General features: G+C 37.4%; 1 long non-coding RNA gene across 1 annotated transcript in view; it reads left to right on the top strand.

Annotated features, from left to right (window-relative positions):
• LOC127978569 (uncharacterized) overlaps positions 1 to 22793 on the top strand; it is a 118272-nt gene that overhangs the window by 8619 nt on the left and 86860 nt on the right. The window contains exon 2 of the long non-coding RNA XR_008158548.1: positions 14791 to 14849. This is a non-coding gene — a long non-coding RNA (uncharacterized LOC127978569). The remainder of the gene's footprint in view (positions 1 to 14790; positions 14850 to 22793) is intronic.

The raw sequence follows: 22793 nt of genomic DNA, 5'->3' as shown, positions 1-22793 counted from the left end.
TACTGTGTAGAGCTAAAAAAAATGTGAAAAGGTAACTTTGATCATTTGCTATTAAAAGTTTGAGAAGTGTTCAATTTCGTATTGAACCTCTTGATTTCAGATGACGTATATTTGTGGGCAAATCTGAGCTTGGTTCTAGCTTTTCGAGAAATAAATAAATAAAATAGTGAAGAATTGGAAGCATTTCTTCTCCTTTTAATTCAATTTCTGTCTGGCCAGAACCTCCAGAAATGTTGTTGTCCTTGCAAAGGATTCCTAAAATATACAGTCTTATTTTCATATATAAAAGCTTATTTATCCCGTTTGTGAAAATTTTGTAAGTTATATTTTAATTATATTTATACAGTATAGTGTGACATTTATATTGTTACTGTTCTGAAGCCAATACAAATTATATATAAAAAATGTATGTATATCTGGAGAATGTTTACTTTGTATGTGAATAATGTATCTTTTTTCACCCACTGTTAAAGTGAAATAAGATATCAAAACATTAACACATAAATTGATATATATATATATATATATATATATATATATATATATATATATATATTTTTTTTTTTTTGGCTATTTGAAAACTAGTGCTGTCAATACATATTTTAAATAAATAAAATACAATTTCACATTATTTCTGAATAAAAAAGAAAAATTAAACAATGGTACCAAATTTGGGGATTGTGCTAAAAAGAATGTTGAACTTTAATATTTTAGTTTTTATAAAAAAAAATACATAAACAATATATATATATATATATTGCATATACATATGCATTGCATATGCGTATACATTTATATACATATACATAAATATACATACATATATATATATACACATATACATACATATATATGTATATATATATATATATATATATATATATGTGTATATATGTATGTATGTATATATATATATATGTATATGTGTATATATATATATATATATATGTATATGTGTATATATATATATATATATATATATATATATATATATATATATATATATATATATATATATATATATATATACATTAATTTATAATATATATAAAAGAAAGTTTCTCAAATTATTTGTTGACCACCAAGAGTTTGCTGCCCCTCAACTCGAAATTATTTATGAATCAAAATTACACTTTATTTGAGATCTTAAAAGAAGTCTAGTTTCTGATGTTTAATATGGGAGGATTATTTTTTTTAAATCACATGCTTTTGTTGTTGCGCATAGATAAATCACACTTCCTGTGTGTGTGTGTGTGTGTGTGTGTGCATGTCCCTGTATATGTGAGTATTTCACATATAGATTTGACCTTTACATAAATGTTAAGTCATTGGCTCCCCTGCGAGGCCACACATATCAAAAGGCAGTGGGTAGATTAATGAAAACTAGCCCAGTAGTCCTTGTTCTGTGCTTCCTTACCAGCCTTTCAGTCTATACATCTCTCTTTAGACACACTTTCTCCATCCTTTCCCATGACCCGTCTCTATTCTTCCCCCGAGAGCACCTGCATGGTTTGACGCACCTGTGTGAGCACACTATGTTTGGTAGCTTGTTGTCATGGTGACTAGTGAGCTATCTCGCAGTGGAGGGCCGCCTGATAGGATCGGCCAAAGTGGACCACCCTCAGGGCAGCATGTGAAAGACCTCATTGTGCCAGTAACCACAACCAAATCTATTTCACCCTGTGTGTGGCGGCCCAGCTCAAAGCTATGACTAAGCGTTCTGTACTTCTTTTTTTCCCCTCTCTGTTCACATATGCTTGTCTGAGGTGTATGGACTGAGTTTTTCACTGTATAACCTGACTTCCTGTTCTTGGCATTGATTTTGTGCCAGTGCTTTTTAAAGAAGACTCTCAGGATCTGAAGTGCCCCCTAACTTCCTGTCTCACTCAGACACTTAGGTCAGAAACATATTTAACACAGTGACGCAACTGCAGATGCGATTGCTAGCCAACTGTGAATCTGAAAGTGTTCTACTTCAGATAAATTCAATTTTTAATGGCAATCAAGTCAAGTTCAAGCAGTAATTAAATCCTGATTATCATTTAATAATTTATGGCTGAAATGCATATTATACTTACCCAGAAATCCCCCCCCCCCTTTATTTTTTCATAGAGCAGCAGTTCTGTTTGTCAGCAGACAAGTTGTAAGGATTTTGAATCATTTGAATATATTAAGTTTAGAAACAATTTTAACTCAGAAATTGCTAGTAAATTCCAATTACAAAGGAATGGCAAGTAACGCATTAAATTAACAAATAAGAAAAATGCATAGTGTTAATTGTTTTTTTTACAACTTAGTTTTTTTTTTTTTTACAGTGTTAAACTGTTCTAAAAAAAAAAAAAAAAAAGTGTATTCATATGCTTGACTGATTAATTCAGTAACTTAGTAAGAAATAAATGAACACCACAACAGGTTATCTGCTATGAAAAGTGAGTCATTAAAGGGGGGGTGAAATGCTTATTTTCACTCAATATCCTGTTAATCTTGAGTACCTATAGAGTAGTACTGCATCCTTCATAACTCCAAAAAGTCTTTAGTTTTATTATATTTATAAGAGACAGATAGTCTGTACCGATTTTTCCTGGAAAAACACGACCGACTGAAGGCATGACGTGTGGGCGGAGCTAAAGAATCACGAGGCTTATGCGTTGAGAGCGTTTGGAAGCTGGGACATTACCTTGAGGAAAAAAACCATCATCCAAAACAAACCATGGCTAACAGTCAGATTCAGCCGTTTACTTATGATCCAGAATCAGATCCAGAGGCTGAAACTGAACGAGAGCAGCTGCAGCAACGACTCGCTCCGAGCGGGGCTCGATACCGGGTCTCCGGCATGGGAGGCGGACGCACTAACAAGGAGGCAGAGATATTTTAAGCAGTTTTACTCACCGCCTGTGGTTCCAACACACGATCGTGACCCTTTTTCGTTGGGATTGCATCATCCTTAAGAAATAAACGATACGCAAATCCGTCGTCAAACTGGGCCTTGTTTGTAAAACAAGCATCTTCGAATTGCAGGGAACAAACACTTGCACAACTCCGTTGATGCTCTGTAAAAATAAACTCCGTCCACTGGTCCCTTAATGCTGTTTTTTCTTTGGTAATCTGTGCAGGGTTGTCTTGCCCTGGCAACCAAAAACACACTCCTTTTGTGACATTTCGCGACGCTCTCGCTCTGATCAGTGAATGTCTGTTGTGCTCTCAGTGCTCTGCTATACGGGAGCGCGCGCTCTTCCGGCAGAAGTGCCCTTAGGACCCATATAAGGAAATTCCTCTCCATCTAACGTCACACAGAGCCATACTCGTACATAATGTTTGCAGATATTTAAGAAAGATGCTAAGTTAACATATTTGTTTATCTGAAAAACAATGCTACTGTCAGTTTTTGTCCTTTGAAAATGTGCATTACGGGCTGGAATGTCTGTCTCTGTTTTGGTTTGTGAAACCCGCCCACTGCCAGTTTAACTAATTGTATTCCGGCATCCCGGGTTGCCAGTTGGTGGAAAACACAGCGTATTTCATTTCATTCATGGAAGCTAGCAAATGAATGAGTTGGTGTCGTCAATCTGGCTGTGTGAGCATCAGGTCTGAGGAGGAGGAACCAGATGAAAAAAAACCCCTCTCCAATAGTTTGTATTTGGTCTGCAATACCTAGTTCAACCACTCGGTGTCAATCCTAAATACAGCTCCCTTAAAGCATCATTAGCATCTTACCACAAATGACAACTTTTTTTTTTTTTTTTTTTTTTTTTTTATCCAATTTTCTGAACTGGGGCAAATACCATGCTGTCTCTTCATTCAGTCAATCACCAGTTCCTCTTTTGTTTAGTTCATTCACAAGCAAAATGCCTCATTTAATACCAGTCCAAGTCTAATTTATACGCAAAACACAGTGAAAAGTGTTTTATTCTGGAGTCGGGCTGAAACCGTTAATCAACATTATCGACTATTTTTCATTGATGATTAATTTTATTGTTGAATAGTTGTCTGATCTTATATGACATAATGTAAGAGCCTGCAGTAATGCAGTTTTAAGTTTTTTTTTTTTTTTTTTTTTTTTTTTACAAAACTACAAATATATATTAAGGCCCCAATATACTCATGGCAAAGTGCTTTTTAGTTTTTTGGTTTAGGGTAAAAAGGAGCAGTGTTTAGAGTAGATTTAGATTCTTCACAATGACAGAATAAACACACAAAAACATGACATGGTGAGAAAAAAGCGGTTAAGGAAGCATCTGTTCATAATGATGTGGATCGGCACTCGGTTCAAGTCACATCACCTTTATTTATATTACTCTTTATGCAGTAAACTGCTTTAAAGCAAGCAGTTTAACAGTATTTAACATGGAGAAAAAAAAAAGGTTCATTTACAACTTGATTTTCTGCTAAAGCAACTCTGCATGTAAATTAATTTGTATAGAATATGTATTACTGGATTTTAATGAATTGCAAAAGCAGAATAATCAATCAATCAGCTTACTGGTTATTCAGCAAAATCATCAATGATTAGACTAATTGTTGTAATAATCGCTAGACTTATCGATTATCAAAATAATCTATTCTTGAGGTCGTCATTTGATTCAAGTTTCAATTCAGTATAGTATAAAACTTTCAAATTTGTTTTGTATATTTGATTTCTGGATGATCAGTGTGAGTCTCAAATTGACCTTATCTTGTTAAAATGTACTTGTGATCTTTTATGTCAAATCTAAAAAAAAATGTTTAAATTAAATTAATAAGACACTACAGTGCCGTTACCAAAACCAGTGTCAACATGGCTGGGAAAAGTCTAGTGGATGAGAACGATTTGTTCACAAACAAAAAGCTAGCTGAAACCGTGCCAGTGTGAAAGCACTGCAGTCATGCTGCTGCTTTACTTATTGCTTGTGCATGTGGTGTAAAACAGGCCTTCGACTGTCCCCACACATGCTTTCATTTATTATCTTCATTTTCTTGCCTTCTCTCTTTCTTTTTTCTTTTTCTCCCACCATCTCTATCTCTCTCTCCCTCTCCCCCCTCTAGGGTGTTAAATGAAGAACTTTTGATGTGTGTTTAACTCAAAGATGGCAGGCAGCTGGCAAGAGCTTCAAGTCATGTGGCTTTTTTAGCCCTTTGCAGCTGCCTGCAGGATTACAGCAACTAAAAAGCAATGGATACACAACAGTTGTGAGGGTTAGCAGTGATGGACAGATTGTTTAGATGGAAAGTACGTTAGAAAAATATTGCTGGCACACAGACCGCAGACAATACTTTGTTAAAATAGCTTGGCATCCATATGCTTATTCCTACATAAATTGTGTCTCTTAGCGTTTGCAGTTACACTAAACTGAATTATATTTTGCTTGGTTTGTAATCATAATGTGCTTTTGGTAGTTAAAGATGGCTAATTAATTAGCTCGATTATGAGGTCAAGTGGTCTTTTTATGCACTCACAGGCCGTGTGAAGGAACTTTGAGAATGTGCTTCTCCGACTGTGTGGCGGCACAACCTCAGCGCTGAGTGCTGAGAATCCAGCATCAGTCACTGTAAAGAGCCGCTTTACTGCTAAGGGCTGGGAATGCGTCATCGGCCTCTTTTAAGAAGTGTTTGGCTGTTGTGCTGAGGGAATGTGGGCTGTCACAGAACTGCTTTGGTGCCCTGCTCTGCCTCAGCTGTTGACCGCTGCCAGCTTGGCCCAGCTCAGGCGAGCAGCACAGCTGTGAACTCCGAGAACTGCCATAGTGTGTTCAACTTCAGCATATGTGGGCTGGAGATACTGCCAGTCTCTGCTGGTTTTTACCTTGGACTTCCCTGCTGGAAAATCAAGGTCATAACATCTAAAGCTGGTCAAGCTGGTCACAGGTTTTTTTTTTTTTTTTTGTGTGCTTGTGTGTGTGTGTTTCTTATCCCTGCCTACACCACGCAGCTCTTTAGAAGTAAATGTTTCTTGTAGTCTAAATTGTATGTGCAAAATCCAGTCATTTCAATACTAATTTCACCTTGTCCAATTTGACATGCACATTCACTGCACCAACCAATAGCAAGTGACCTTTGTGTGGGTGAAGATTCATGACTTGGCAACAAAGCAAAATTGTGTGTGTCAACCAGTTTTATAAAAAAATATATACCTCATTATTATAAATGATGCATTAAGTGACTTTTTGTAAAACAGTTATTTAGGGTTATTTCATTTGCTAGCCAGCAGAATAGCTTTGGATGTTTGTTTAGTTGTCATTGTTATTCAGTTCATGGTCACTTCCAGTCCTGTTTCCTTTTTCAGAGTAATGATAAATGTGACCATACTTTTAGTTCAACTCTGCAATGTCAAAGCGTTAATTTATGAATTTTGTATAAAAAAAAAAGAAAGAAAAAAGTTTTCGTAAAAATAATCGTAAAAGTCTCCCTTAACCTAACCTTCAAATTAGTGTAAATAGATTGCATGAAAATGTACAAATTTTGCCACCAATTCACCAGAATGTAAATTCCAATTCCCATGGGAGTGTGTGTGTTGGACTGTCACCAGTAAATCTAGCTTTTAAGATGTTGTTGCTTATGCAACACTGCTGTAACTCTTGGTCCTACATTAATCAACTGGATTAAGTAGTTGACCATTCAAACTAGCGCCAATTAGGGATCTAGCTAGATTGGTAGACCATCTTTCTTTGAATCCCTCCAACAAATGAAGCAGCCAAAAGTGATTGCTGATTTTAGATGGTCTTCCATTCTTGGCAAGCTGTGTTGAGCTGATACACCATATGGTCTTCTAGTCTGACCAGAAAAGAGGTTTACCAGGCCTAACCAGCTTGACCAAGATGGTCTACCCATCAGCCCGTTCCAACCAGCTGGTAATATTGGTCAACGTCCTAATCCTGATCTGGATCCATGTAACCAGCTACTACATTTAGCAGGGGGTAAGTTTGTGGTAAATCTAGAAACGGTTGAATTTGACATACTTCCTTGAGATAGAATCCTCTGCGTATGTTTATATCCAATATTGTGTTTGGATTGAAATATTTGGCTATTAGATTGGCCTGTTAAGGTGTGTCTAAATGCAATGGAGCAGCAACATACAGCACAAGGCTCATAGCCTTGGTTATTAAGCTCAGAGAGAGGTTTTAATAAGTGTATAAATGTGGGGGTATATTCATAAATAATTACCGGAGAGGCATTTTCACACTTCCTTTCCTACTATTGAGTCCTCAGAGTGCACTTGTCAGTGACTTGTGGATAAACTTAGCTAGTGCTGATAGGGAAGAGGTGGGAAAAAATTCAGCAGGCAAGAGACAAGTGTTCTCTCTCTCTCTTTCCGTGTTGAGTCATGAGCTCTGCTACAGGGATCAGAAGGGCTGAGGGGGAAAGTCCCGAGTCTTTTCCGTCTGCACCTGGACACATTCACATTCCACAGCCCACAGGCCTGAATGGAGGTCCTTTATGAGTTTGTGGATGGGTGTGCACTGCAGTTTGGGCCCTGAAATGTTACGTATGCTAATGTTGTATGAATCCTGTAGTTCCTAACCACATGAAACACCTTGGAATGACATAAATTTAGAAGTTCTCTGTTGATATTTAAAGGGCATGGTCTACCTTAATGTGTGTCTGACTCAAATCAGTCTGTTTATGCAACCTCTCACCTGTTTTAGCACAAAAGCACTCATAATCATGCAACCATACATTTACATAGCTTTCTTACAGGGGACTTCCCATTAAGTTTAATTATAGTTACAGTAACCTTAATGTGAACTTTCTCTTAAAATATCAAATTTGACCTTTTTATGACAAGGCAAGCATAGTTCATGTTCTTAATTTAATGATATTTGTAAAGTAGTAATTAATGATAATTGTCAAGTATAATTTGTCTTGAGATTATTATTTAATAAAACGAAAAAACAAAAACGTTTTTACTGACAATGTTGATGTGCATGCTAGGGGAAAATTATCTGTAAATAACAAATATTGCCACACAAAGTTGTCATGTGGCTTTAGAAAAGTCATATAGACTTATTTTAAGATTCTTTTATGATGCTTTTAGAATGTGAATTCTACAGAGCCTTTTTATGTGCATGGAAAAGAATGACCAATACACTCTTCAAAATTTGTGTTTTGTTGAAGATCTAAAGTCTGGAACGTTGTTTGGAATGACATGAGCATGAGCAAATGGCAGAATATTCATTTCTGGCTGAACTAATCCTTGGGAAAAGTCCCAAGACTCCCTGAGATTAGTCTCTAAAATTATAGCTTGTTCAGAAATGCGCAGGTCTTTCTCCCTGCCTAGCCTTTTGACTGTTTGTGTAAGTGTTTGAAAGCCCAGAGCTTGGAAGGGATACTCTCCTTAAAATAACAGCTGGACGGGGTTTTTGCACACAGTGCAGGCCAGAAACTTGTTGTTTCCGGAATCATCTCTGACCTTCTCTCTATTGTCCACGCCACAGGTTCTTGTGTGGGAGCTGAGGCCTTTCCCAGACACAACAGAAAGCAGAGGCTGTGGTTGATTTCATGACTTCCTCCTCATTGTTTGCCTGTCTGTGTGACTGGAAACCGGCAGTGACGGACAGATGACTCTGGTCGCTCTTAAACCGGGCTTGTAGAGAAACTGGACCTGGCTTCCCTTTAGAAGTAGTCACTAATCAAGGCTGATGGCAAAGTGCCATGCTTTTCCCACACTTCTGAGGCAACATAACCTGTCATGCTGACCTTGTTGCTCAACTCTGCTTTCAGCTTGATGTCCAAATTATCCTAGCACACTGTTGCCAAGTTGCTGAAGTGGTTTACATAAAACCCTGTACCCAGTGGTCATTGTGAGTAGTTTGCTCTCCCCTCTATTTCCTTTCTTCATTCGGTTATGTGTGTTGTAATAAGAGTTTGGCTGAACAGCAGGAATACGCTGGCCATATTGAGGTCAGAGATGGGGATCTGGCCTCTTCAGCTGCACATTTAAAGCACCACAGTGAGCACTAACTTCGAAAAACAGGACTCGTAAATTGACAAGAGACGTTACAAGAGCACTGATAGCTTAGCCAGATGCATGAATGTCTGTATCCCATGCTCTGAGTGTGCTGTGTCCTGAGTTGACGGCGAGGTCAGATGTCATTCATTCCATTAACCCTTTTGGCTATGCCCTTTCAGTACAAATGTAAACACACATAATGCACACTGAAGTGCGTGTGATTTATTTGTATGTAACCTGAGGCGAAATAGAAAAACGTGTTTGCCTGTCATTCACAATTGTTTTATCTTATGGTGGCTTCAGGCTGTGTCATTACTATTGATTATTGTATACAGGCTGAATAAGGGAAATCTTCATTATACCGATGCATCTCAGTAAATTAGAATGTCATGGAAAAGTTCATTTATTTCAGAAATTCAACTCAAATTGTGAAACTTGTGTATTAAATAAATTCAATGCACCCAGACTCAAGAAGTTTAAATGTTTGGTTCTTTTAATTGTGATGATTTTTGGTTCAGATTTAACAAAATCCCTACCACATTAGAATATGTTGACATGCCAATCAGCTAATCACCTCAAAACACCTGAAAAGGTTTCCTGAGCCTTCAACTTGGTATCTCAGTTTGGTTCATTAGGCTATTCCAATCATATCCATCATGGGGAAGACTGCTGATCTGACAGTTGTCCAGAAGAAAATCATTCACACTCTTCACAAGGAGGGTAAGCCACAAACATTCATTGTCAAAGAAGCTGGCTGTTCACAGAGTGCTGTATCCAAGCATGTTAACAGAAAGTTGAGTGGAAGGAAAAAGTGTGGAAGAAAAAGATGCACAACCAACCGAGAGAACCGCAGCCTTACCCCTCATTTACACTGAACACGTGTGCGGCGCATTACGGCTGCGACAAGGTTTTATTCAGTCCTCCAAGCGGTGCCAACTCACACCGGGAGCATATCAGAAGCGGAGCGACTGGATGCGTGAGACCACATGATTTGTCTGTCCGACGTGTTTTTCTGATTCCAGAATGAATGTCTCGTCGTCCATTTCCTGTCTCCTACCAAGGATATATTGCCAATATACATGGAATGCATTTGGGAGTCTGCACAAGGTGTTTATTTTGAAATTGACAGGGATTTTTTACTTTTATTTTGTATTTCCGGTGCGACTTGGACGCGCGTCCGTCAAAAATAGACTAGGCGCCTATATTTAGTAGGGGTGCTCCGATCACGATCGGCCGATCGTTAATGCGCATCTCATCAGTAAAGCCGGTTTTCTAATCAGCGGTTAATTCCATCAGGTGCGTGATTTCACATAGAGCAGCTGTTACTACACAGAGCCGTTGTTAACTGAGAAGATGGGCCAATAAACGCTGAAAATTAACGTGATTTGCGCATCTTCTCTATTAACAACGGCTCTGTGTAGTAACAGCTGCTCTATGTGAAATCACGCACCTGATTGAATTAACTGCTGATTAGAAAACCGGCTTTACTGAGGAGATACGCATAACGATCGGCCGATCGTGATCGGAGCACCTCTAATATTTAGCGAAGCGGCGCGGAGAGCCACTTCTGGGAAGCTTCTGAAACGCGCCGCATCGCGGCCGGTGTAAACACAAGCATTGACTAGAATGGGCGCGATCAGCTCCGGTAGCCGCGTCGCAGCCGTAATGCGCCGCACACGTGTTCAGTGTAAATGAGGGGTTATGGGGATTGTCAAGCAAAATCGATTCATGAATTTGAGTATAGTTCACAAGGAATGGACTGAGACTGGGGTCAAGTCATCAAGAGCCACCACACACAGAGAAGTGTCAAGGGATATGGCTACAGTTGTTGTATTCCTCTTGTTAAGCCACTCCTGAACTACAGACAACGTCAGAGGCGTCTTACCTGGGCTAAGGAGAAGAGGAACTGGACTGTTGTTGCCCAGTGGTCCAAAGTCCTCTCTTCAGATGAGAGCAATTTTTGGATTTCATTTGGAAACCAAAGTCCTAGAGTCTGGAGGAAGGGTGGAGAAGCTCATACCCCAAGTTGCTTGAAGTCCAGTGTTAAGTTTCCACAGTCTGTGATGATTTGGGGTACAATGTCATCTGCTGGTGTTGGTCCATTTGTGTTTTTTGAAAACCAAAGATTGAATCTATGGACTATTGTCAAGAGGAAAATGAGAAACAAGAGACCAAACAATGCAGATGAGCTGAAGGCCACTATCAAAGAAACCTGGTCTTCCATACCACCTTAGCAGAGCCACAGACTGATCACCTCCATGCCACGCTGAATTGAGGCAGGAATTAAAGCTAAAGGAGCCCCTACCAAGTACTGAGTACAGTAAACTAACATACTTTCCAGAAGGCCAACAATTCACTAATAACATTTTAATTGGTATTATGAAGTATTCTAATTTGTTGAGATTTTTGTTAAATGTGAGACAAAATCATCACAATTAAAAGAACCAAAGACTTAAACTACTTCAGTATTTGTGCATTGTATTTATGAAATACACGAGTTTCACAATTTGAGTTATTACTGAAAAAAAACTTCCACGACATTCTGATTTATTGAGATGCACCTGTAGATTGGTATACAAGGATTCACATAACTGTATATTTGAGGACTGTAAGTGAGTATAATTACATTTCATGTCATACTAAATGGTAAGTGGATGGGATTTGTTATGTCTTGTAATGGTTGTTTACAGAACAGAAGAAAACAACTTTTTATGCAGATTTGGTCGTTCATTTACAGCCGATGTTTTGGGGGCCTGAAAATGCTTTATGCTTTTTAAACTGTTAAAACTAATTTTATTGGTACACAATATGATACACAATAATGAGGGTCTTTGGGGGACCAATATTATTTATTTGTGTTTGTTTGGTTATTATAGTTTAAGTAAATGCTTTGTTCGTCGTCAGAAGACAATTTAAGATATTTTGGATGAAAGCCAGGAAGTTTGTGACTGTCCCATTAACTGCAGTGTAAATTAAACTGTCAAGGTCCAGAAAAGTATGAAAGACATTGTCAGAACAGTCCACCTGCCATCAGGTGTAACATTATGAAGTGACGAAAAGGCTTTTTGTACGAGTAAAAAGAAAAAAAAGAAAAAGACTTTATTCAACAGTTTATCTCCTCTCTATCTCTCTGCATCATTGTAGCGCCATTTTGTAGAACAGCCGCTGAACTCAAACTGCGTAAACTCTTCTATGTCGTTATATTTGTTTTCTTCCCGTACAAAATTTTTTGTCGTTGCTTCATAATGTTTTACGATTAAACCACTGATGCCAGATGGACTATTCTGACGATGTCTTTCATACTTTTCTGGACCTTTACAGTGTAACTTACTTGCCAGTTAATGGGACAGTCACAAGTCTCCTGGTTTTCTGAAGACGAACAAAGCGCCTTTTACAGGTTTGGAACAACATGTGACAAAATGACAAAGTATCCCTTTAAGTATCATTGAATGGTTTTGTGCAGCACAAACTGTGATTTACGTAACCAAGCAAAAATACTCGTCCAAAAACGTGTCCAAAAAATGTTTTTATTGTGCTCCGTGCTCTTCTTTCCTGTATATTTGACAGATTTGTGTTCTCTCAGCTGTTTGGGGTCCACTGACCCACTTGCTCACAATGACAGGACTCTTTCTTCCTGGTTGTTACAAACTGTGAACGGGGGTCATCCTGCAGGCTTGGAGAAAGGGTGATGTATGGGACTCCCACCATTACTCTTGCACTCTCTCTCCTACCATCTATTCTTTTGTTCAGGGGCCGCTCAGTTACCCAGCTCTTTCCCCTTTGACCTCCCCCACAGGAACAACCAACGGCAGACTCTGAAACCCAGCCGCTCTCTAGAGACTCGTGTGTGTTACAGCTTCATCCAGGCAGTGTTAGGCCCTTCCATGCCTACAAATACTGAAGCTATCAGTTTAACTATACATATGGCTTTAGAAAATCTTTAATGATATCTGATATGCAAATAAGGCCTTAGAAATATTGAATGATATTTCATATGCAAATAAAGGATCATGTGATACTGAAGACTGGCGTAATGATGCTGAAAATTCAGCTTTGCTTCAAAACAATGAATTATTTTAAAGTGTAAAAAAAAAATAGAAAACCAACATTAGAAAATTAAATAACACTTTTAAAAATTACAAATATTGTGATTTTTATTCTGGCACTTAAAGTGTCATTGCTTTTTTTTTTTTTTTTCTTAGAATTAAAGTTAGTCATATCCGATTCACATGTTCTTAGTCGATTTTATTTACGATGTACTGGTCAAACATGTTAGCAAAACAGTATGAATCAGTTTACGATTCAGTCTGAATCATTGTGATGGCTCACTCAGGCACTGAATCATTTGAAGCCATTTCTCACAGTAAAACAATAACAGGATTTAAATAACCATGACAACTTTTAGTGTTAGTAGTACATTTAGTTATTTAGGTGAACAGCAAAGGAAACGGTTTTTAACTGAAAGCTGAATTGAGCACGCATTGCTGTTTCTCATGTCTAAAAGAGTTTCTGCATTTATAATGTTGTCTTCTGAAGACCATGCACAGCAGAAATTGTCAGCTCTCACGTCTCTCTCTTCCTCAAGCACGTACTGTGAATTAATAACATAAGAAGTGTACGATCAATAATAGATGCCACTATGACTTTTGCCCCCCAGACTAGACAGAAGACTATGAATTATGGATTGTTTTTTCATGGCTAGGGAGGTTTTTATTTTCTTGTTTTGCTCGTGAGATCACCCTCTTATCACGTATCTCTGAAGGGCTTTTTAATAAAAAAAAAGCCTTAAGACTAAGTAGTTCATTGATAATCTTGAAAGAAAAATAGTAAAATGGTTTAAATGAATGTGAAGAGGTCTATTGAAAAGTTGTAGAACTTCACACAAAAAGTGATTTTAATTATGTACTTCGCTGTCATCACGCCTTTACAGGCCTCTATTGATTTCTTTTGTAAAGAGAAATTAAAATAGTTTTTTTTTTTTTTTTTTTTAATAACAATAACATAAATGACATAAAAGTAGCCTATACACTTTATTCCATGTCATACGCTCTTGTCAAACCAAAATTAAAGTAATCATTTACTGAACTTCACATTCATGAGAGAAATATCAATGTCCCTTTTGTGAACACATTGTTCTGAGTTAAGTGAGTGATTTGATATTGGCAAAACTTGCAGTTCACCCAAAAATCATACTGAGCTGATTTATAGATTTGAATCACCAGGCAACTTAATGAACTCAGTGTATAATAACACAAAGTCTTGTAGAAAGCCATTGCATAGCTTCAGAAGACTTTGAATGTATTGCATGAGTGATAGGGACTATTCTTATGATACCTCTGGTGCTCTTCTGTCATATTTAGATGAAAAATTCTAACATTTTTTTTTTCTTTAGAAGGCAGCAGCTTTGAAATGGAAATTAATGGGAAACACATTTCTTGATTCTGCACCCAAACAGTATTTATTTATTTATTTATTTATTTATTTTATTTTATTTTATTTTTAATTTTTTGCGGTATCAACCTTATTTTTTGACCATAACTTTTTATACAGGATGGATTTTATTTTTTCTTATAATTAAAAAAATAAAATAAAAATATTTAAGATTTTTATATTTCATACATTTTGTGAATTTTCTTCTACAATAATACACTTTTTTTTTTTACATTTTAGTTTATTTTTTCCCTCCCTCTTTGGCAAAAATCTTCTTTAAAAATGGTCTTCAAAAATCATTGAAGATTTATGTCAGTTGGAAGTTGTACATTTCATTTTCAGGTCTATGCTCAAAAAGTGGTATGCATAAATATAATTTAGTAACTTAATATTTGAAACCATGAAATCTTCAGTCCCCTTTCATTTCATTTCCATAGAAAGAAGAGTTGAACATACAGTAAAAGTGAAAGGCATACAGATTTGGAACAACATGAGGGTGAGTAAGTGATTTTGGTTTTTTGGTGGCTTTGAGCTTGCATGCTTGGCTTTCATCAGTCTGCACTTAAGTCTGGGTTTCCATATGCTCATCAGAATGTTAAACATCAAAGGCAGGCGTGTTTTAAAGACTATTTAGGAGAATTTGGAAGCCCTGCTAACAATAATGATCAAAGTTTTGCATGTCTTTCTTGGCTGTCCGGCATGTTTAGTCAGAGTGCTGCTCCTCACTTCAAATGCTGAAGATTAAAAATGTGCTTGTTAGCGACGGCGCTGTTCATTGACCCAACAGTCACCCACATGTTCAGAGCAGCCCAAACACTTTGATTGAGGAACTTCAGGCATTTTCTTTTAGGTTTTTTCAGCGTGTGTATTCAGCGATCCTGGATTCCTAAAGAGTTTTCTTGCCACTTAAGTATTTTCCTCTGCAGCATTTTGCCTGCCATGATGTGACTGACACAATAGCTCCACCCTGCTCCCCACTCCATCTCTCTCTTCACGCTGATTTACGCTCTAAGATTTTTGCTGAGTAAATTCTGTGTCATATCCAAATCCCCCTCTTCCCATCCTCCCGACACTCCCTCACTCAGATGGATTTTTACAGATTTAAGACTTCTCTGGGTTTGTAATTTCTCTAAGCAGACACTTAACCAATGCAAAGCTGTGCTGACTAAAGATGGTTGGGAGTTAAAGAGTGTGATCACAGCCACAGGCGTTCACAATCATCAACACACACACTCATATGTGCATATCTACAGTATACAAATGCATGCACTTAAGGATGTGCATGTACATTCACGCAATATCTGCATGAAAGCCTCATGTTCCATCCATCCATCCATCCACAATTTTAAAAAATTTTTTTAAATCAAAATGTTTATAAATCGATTAAATGGAGTATTCATAAATGTGTAACCATGTTAAAATCAATGAATATACAAGTAGTGATTGATTATACTGTGATTGAAAATAGTTAATATTATTTGTGTTACAGTATGTATGTTATATAATTTATGTATAATACAATTTTATGTTTGCCATGTGTTTTCACTTTCTTTTTTTTTTTTTTTCTTTTTTTTTTGATTATTGTTGCTTTTATTTATGGTGAACCAAAATATTACTCTAGTGACTATTGTGGCTAACATATTGGTGGTATAATGTCATTGAACATAATTAATGTATGGAATTGAATTATTGCATGGCTAAATAAAAGGATAAACCATAATCCAATTACATCAGTTTATAATTTCCTTTCTAGTTCACAAGCCTTTCTTCCCAAAGCTTCAGTCTTACCGTTCCACTGCCAAATAAACATGTAGGACAGAGGCTGTTATTTGGACATCTCACCACACAATTACTGATTCTCATTCCAGCTGAAAAGGCCGCAGCGAGCCTAGAGAGACGAACACTGCGTTCGTTCAGTGAAGATAAATGTCTTTATTTTCACAACCGTGCAGAGGGCATGCTTCATAACTGACGAACCAGAAGTCAGTCTCAGTCTTTTAAAACTGATATTCATCCCATCAAACAAACAGACTGAACAGGTAGACGCGTCTCCACTCCCAGGCCTGTTTGGAGAATGGAGAGTTCCTTGTTTGTCAGCGTGTTTGGGGAGTTTGGAGGGAGAGGGAGCGGATGTACGTTGAAGTCAGTTCCTCTTTTTGTGCGGAACGATATGAGGTCTGAGTAGAGCAGTTAAGGGTGCGCTGGTGCCAAAAGCATTATTTGGAGTGAGCTAGACAGTAGCCGTCAAAACAGGAAAGGCAAACATCAGATGCCAAGATCTGCAGCACGCCATGACTGTAACCTCAAGCCTCGGCCCTCAGCTCTCACAAACTCAACTTCCTGTTTAGCAGAGCCGAGGGGGATGACCCTGCGGTTAAATGCAAGTAGAAGTAGAAACAACTGACCAGAATCCAACAGTCATCTGTAGCGTTTAAATAGAGACGGGTGCGACCTGAAAATGTGCAGTTTGGGCTACTTTTATGTAGTCATTCTCTTCTGAAAAACAATAGAATCAGGTTTTTGTACATAGATTGATTGATTGATTGTTTGATTAAATACATATTTTTTAGAATAAGTAAATATATTTATATATGTATATTTATAATATCACAAATTGTGTGTGTACACACACATTACATAAATGTATATGTATAAATGTGTGTATATATTTGTATACATTTTAAACTATTTAAGATAATAAATACATATTAATAAATACAGAAATACATGTTTCCTTTATGAATAATTATTTAAATCAGTACATTTAAAACATTTATGTATTAAAGCAATAAATATGTGTGTGTGTGTATATATATATATATATATATATATATATATATATATATATATATATGTATGTGTATATATATATATATATATATATATATATATATATATATATATATATATATGTATGTGTATATATGTATGTGTATATATGTGTGTGTATATATATTTTTTTATTAATACATAAATATTTAAAAGCAAATATCTTTAAAAAATTCAGTAAAAAATGTAGTGAAATAAGTAACTATGTTATGTATTTATATTATAAATATTTATAAATGTTTATATTTAGAAATAAATTGGTAAACAAATGAAAAACTAAATTGTAGAAACAGTAAAAACATTTGTCTGTACGTTTATATTTTGTAATCAATAGATGTGTTTATTGATGTATAAATATATATGGAAATTAATAAATATATAAAAAGTATTGGAAACATTACATTTATGTATTTATAAATATTCATAATCTTTAGACAAAAAAAAAAAAAAAAATGATGCATGTATGTATCTTTTATTTATGTTTAAACTTATGTAGCCCATCAATTCTAAAGGCACAAATAGTCTCCAAAAACATTTATACGCCAGCCTTTTCTATACTCCCAGAATGAAAAGCTAAAAAGTGCCGAAGACCCCTCTAAAGCCAGTCAAAAGACAATGCTAGAAGACCAGCGAAGATCAGAAAGCCAGCTTTTTCAAGATTTCTTTTTTCTTTCTTCTCAACAGGGTGGACCAGATAACAGCCATAATAACCCGTTTGAAATCATGTAAAGCAGGCTTTGACTTTGAGTTGTGTTTTTCAGCAGAATGTCTTCTCAAGACACACCAAGTTCTGTTAAAACATTCACAAACCCTGTTTATTTTTATTTATTTATTTTTTCTTCCCATCATGAGCTCTGCACATCATTATTGCTACACCCTAAGTCACTTTTGCGACTAGAAATGCAGTTATTACATTCACATTAGTGATATGATGTACTCATTTCAAGTGATATGGCAGGGATGGTGAGTAAAAGCCCAGAGAAGGATTTGGGTTTGGAATGATGTGGTGAGGCTGGTTCTTATGGTTGCCCCCTGCTGGCAGGAGCAGGTGTCTCCAGTATTATTGTGCTCCCCTACTGTTTTCAGCAGGACAGGGGAAGTCGAGTCTACCTCATTAGGAAGGGTGGCCTATAGCGAGCAAGAAATAGAGAGATCCTAATATTGCTGTGGTCGTGTGCTGCATGGGCTTTTCATTTTTCAAAGCTTCTCTAGACACGAGAACTCTGCTCAATTAGGCTGTCGACTCATGAGTTAATGAGGAACCAGCCATGACGGCGTACTCTAATTCATGACAAATTGCCTAATTGTTGCTGGCTATTCACATGCTCTGGACTAGGTTTGTTGAATGTGCAGAACCACCATCACTGCCTCTGTAAGTGTGCATGGTTTAGCAGTTCTTCTCATCTACTGACCACTTTCATGTGATGATCATTCTTCGAACTAACCCTTTTTTATTTTATTTGGGTGGCACAAACCTTGCATTAGTGTAGGTTGTGTTATCTTAGTTTGAACCCAGTGTCTTAAAGTTTTGGTGGTAAACCATATTCTCAATGCCCTGGTTGAACATTGCTGATTGGCTGCTCCTGGAGGTCAAAAGAGGTCAAATGGCGGGCCATATGTATTTAATGAAGAGTTTATCATTATATTCAAAATAACATGTTACACTTGCTTGCAATATACCCCAAACACACACTCTGCTGAATACTGCACCGCACAATGCAACACTCAACTTGGCATTCCATTTGCAATGTGATGAATGATCTGGAAATAATTGCATTTTTGACTAATTTAATTGGACTGCTAAAATTTTTAATTTTAGATGCAAAATAACCAATTTTTGCTTCCATATGATAGCTGGATGGCACTTGCTGAATTAAACATGCAACATCATGATGCAGGACTCCAGTCAAAAAAATTGACTACAGAACCACTGGCTCTTAAAATGAAACATTTAGGAACCAAATGTCAAATTACAGAATAATTTTATAAAGATATTTGTTCATGTGATTCATTCGTGAATCAGTACCAGTTCATCTGAACAATTCACTTATAGGGCTTGGGGGTCATGACGTCATTACTCAGCGTGGCCGCCATGTTGATGGCCTCCTTTACTGCTACTCGGACTACTGCCCAGTGATCAGATGTGCATTCTCTCAGCCGTGTGTCTTAATTTGATTAATTAAGAATCTACTTCAACCATGGTAAACCTTTGCTGAATTGTGGGGTGTAATAGAAAAAAATGAGAATCGATTAACTTTGCACCGCTTTCCTGCTTGAAGGTGCGAACACGGAGACCATAACATCTGAATATTTACTTTATATAGCTTAAGTCCACATTGAACATAAGGGAGGGACATTTCCTGGGTTACTCATCCAAAATACGGGAAAATTTAAACATCCTTCTCTTTGTTGCTGTCCCTCTGCTGACATCAAAAATTTGTACTACAAGACTGCTGCATTAACTAACGTTCAGCGATTTGTGAAGCTAGGTCTGACATGACTGCTTACAGATTGGCTTGAAATTGTGCTCTCACAACAACCACGCTATCTTAAAAAGCCCAACATCACGCTAAGGTTGCTTTCAAATAAGGAAAACAATGCTTTGAAAACATCTGTTTCGCTGGAAGGGCAAGGGGGTAGCAACAGGACAACAGTAACATTACAGAGACTGACAGGTCTGATGGAAGGGCTTACAAGATATTTTACAGGAATTAACTAAAACGGGAAGACAGCAGGAAAAGAGCTCAAATACGTGAGAAACCCGGAAAAAAACGGGAGGGTTGGCAGCTACTAACTATACTTTTGAAACACACAGTTAAAAGGACATGTGTGAATGGTTGTTACACTAACGGTTACTAAACTAGCAGCAAGGTGGACCGCAGCTCCCCTTTGTCCGTATTACTGTATTCCCACTGTTTGCCGGCTTTATGATCTGCAGCTCCTAAACCCATCCATTTGTGAACTGCACATGACACTCCAATGACTTGTAGCTTCGGAACTGTTCTGAAGTGTAGGCGCTCACAAAACAAACAAGGTAGCGAAGATATCTGTAATGCAAAAGTGCGGCAGCAAATCTTCGCCAGGACTCCATTCTTTGTTGGAAATTTCATAAGGATCCAAACCGTTAATAGTGCCGATTTTGTCCACATACCGGTCCATGGCATCCCTATTTAGCGTATATGTCAATCCCACAACCTTTTCACGATTTTAACATCTTTTTTCTTTCTCCTAACTCTGCTTCTCGTTCGACTTGCTGTATGTTTACATTGGCGAGGCCATCAACAGGGGCCGACGCTCTATTGAGTGACTGAACTGATTGAACTGCTATGAGTGAGGTTGACACCTTGTTCTGAAGGATTCATTCTTGCAACCTAATATCTTTAAAGCATTTAACATCCAGGCTAAGAGGAGATGAAGGGCCCAAAAAAACTTTTCCTTGGACCACACTTCTGCATAATCTTGCCGAGCCAGTTAAGGAGGCGTCATTGTCACATAATCAAACTTGTGCAAATAATCATGAGTGTGAAGTCATCAGTTCTACTCTTCGAAATCTTTCAACCTTTGAAGTGGCCAGATAGGAGGCCATGATCGTTATCACTCCAAAGTGCCCTTCAGAGGCAGATTTATCCCATTTGGAGACACAGAATGAATCTTTAAAAAAGAAGCTGTTCGTAAGAGTCATTTGATTGGGGTTCGGACGTTGCAGCTTGTGCTAAAATGAACTATAAAGATGTAATGAACGAACAGCACATCATGAGATAATAAAAACTCATATGAACAGTGATTAATTGTAAAAAAAAAAAAAAATGATTCAAAACCATTTTTTGTTATGCTGGTTGAAAGTCTCTTCACATTCAGATAGCAATCACTAAGGAAGTGGTCTAAATGATTTATATGTATTTATATCGTCTGTGGAAGTATGTATTGGCATACCTCCATGCACCCTGTTTGCAAAGACATGATACATCATCAGCGTGTTCCGTTACACTATTGCAGACCGAGCAAGAATGGATGATGTTATTATTGTAATATTATGCGCTTTGCACTATGTTTTCTCACTGGTGAATGAGCTAATCTGACAGCATTGCATTCGTCCCTCATCGTGTTGCTGGTTAGCCTGTAGTCTGCCCGTTCATGTATTTTGGAGGAGGCGTAGCTTTGGAGAGTGATTTGCTTTCAATGCTAACTTTCTTTTGTTAGCCTCTCTGAAATCACCTGCCCTAACTTTAATTATTGTTACATTTGTTGTATTTCGTACCAATTTAGTCACAGCCCTGTGAGATCATGTGATGACAATATAACACACTGTACTACAATTTTAAATATTTCCATTCAAAATATTGCCTCTATATATTCCCTCAAAGCCTCTGGAAAAAGATAAATAAATAAATGCATTCTGGTGATAATGATAAAAGTATTTGAGGACAAACAACCACACAGTAAGAGTAAATTGATCTGTAGCTTATAAACAAGACTTTTAAAAAGTGTGCAACCACTATACCCATGTGTGAGGATATTGGCTCAAGCTGAAGGTCACTGCATGGCTGCAGAGCATTTCCAAACAGTCCATTGTTATGCTTGCACATTTCAGAGTCTTGGAAACACAGAGACACATCGAAATGTGTTTGCGTAACCCTTCAGTAGACCTGAATTGCTTTTTCACCTCATTGAACATTACCCTGAATTCTGACGCAATACCCGTGTCTTTAGTCTCTTTTTTTTTCACTCTTCTCCTTTCATGCAAACACATGCACATCAGTTAGAATTATGCCCTTAAAGGCTCTCCCTGGCTCTGTTTCTGCTTATAGATTCTCTCCTGTGCTCTGTTTCAGTCTTTGGCAGACATGCAGCCAAAGAAAGTTCTCTCGATCAGACACTCACTGGTACCTCCAGATACTGCTTAACAGCTCCCTGGTACCCTCCCCACACACAGCTGTGCTGGTGACCCAGTAAACTCGCAAATGAACCAGCGCTCATGCCATCTCATTGGCTGGATCAGCGACGCATGAAAAGCAAAGAAACACGACTCAGCCTCTCCATCTCTGTCAGCTTTTCTTTAATCCCATTCCAAAAAAATCCTCCTTATTTTTTTCTCTGCTATGCCCACAGCAGATCCATTTCCATCACAAGAGGTCATGTCCCCAAATAATATCATTTTGACTGCAGACATGTGGCGATTTCCTCTAAATCTGTCAAATGAAACAACACAAGACAGATTAGTTCTCTCTGTTCTCATATGCTTTCCACTTACACTTTCCCATTGGCTCTCTCTCTCTCATTTCTGAAGGTCTGCTCCCTCCCTCTGTATTCTTACTGTAAATTGCTATTGTTTTTATTTATATACAAATCATGGGAGAGCAGAGTGCTGGGAGTCTGTCTCTCTCTCTATGTCCTGACCATTCTCATGAGCAGTGGGTGCAGTATATGGAGGTCTTATTAACTGGAAAGGGTTGCCTAAGAGTCCTAAAAACCTGGCTGTGAGCCAGACACTCCTGTCCCAACAAACTTTGTGATTACATGGATGCTGTGTTTGGTATATGATGATTATGCTGATATATAATAATCATAACTGTTGTATTTTTTTAATATTGTATAGTAAATATACACACAG

The sequence above is a fragment of the Carassius gibelio genome, chromosome B19 (assembly GCF_023724105.1).
Source record: "Carassius gibelio isolate Cgi1373 ecotype wild population from Czech Republic chromosome B19, carGib1.2-hapl.c, whole genome shotgun sequence".
Taxonomy (NCBI): Eukaryota; Metazoa; Chordata; class Actinopteri; order Cypriniformes; family Cyprinidae; genus Carassius; species Carassius gibelio.
The sequence above is the reverse complement of the archived record's forward strand: the minus strand, read 5'-3'. Positions and strand labels throughout refer to the sequence as shown.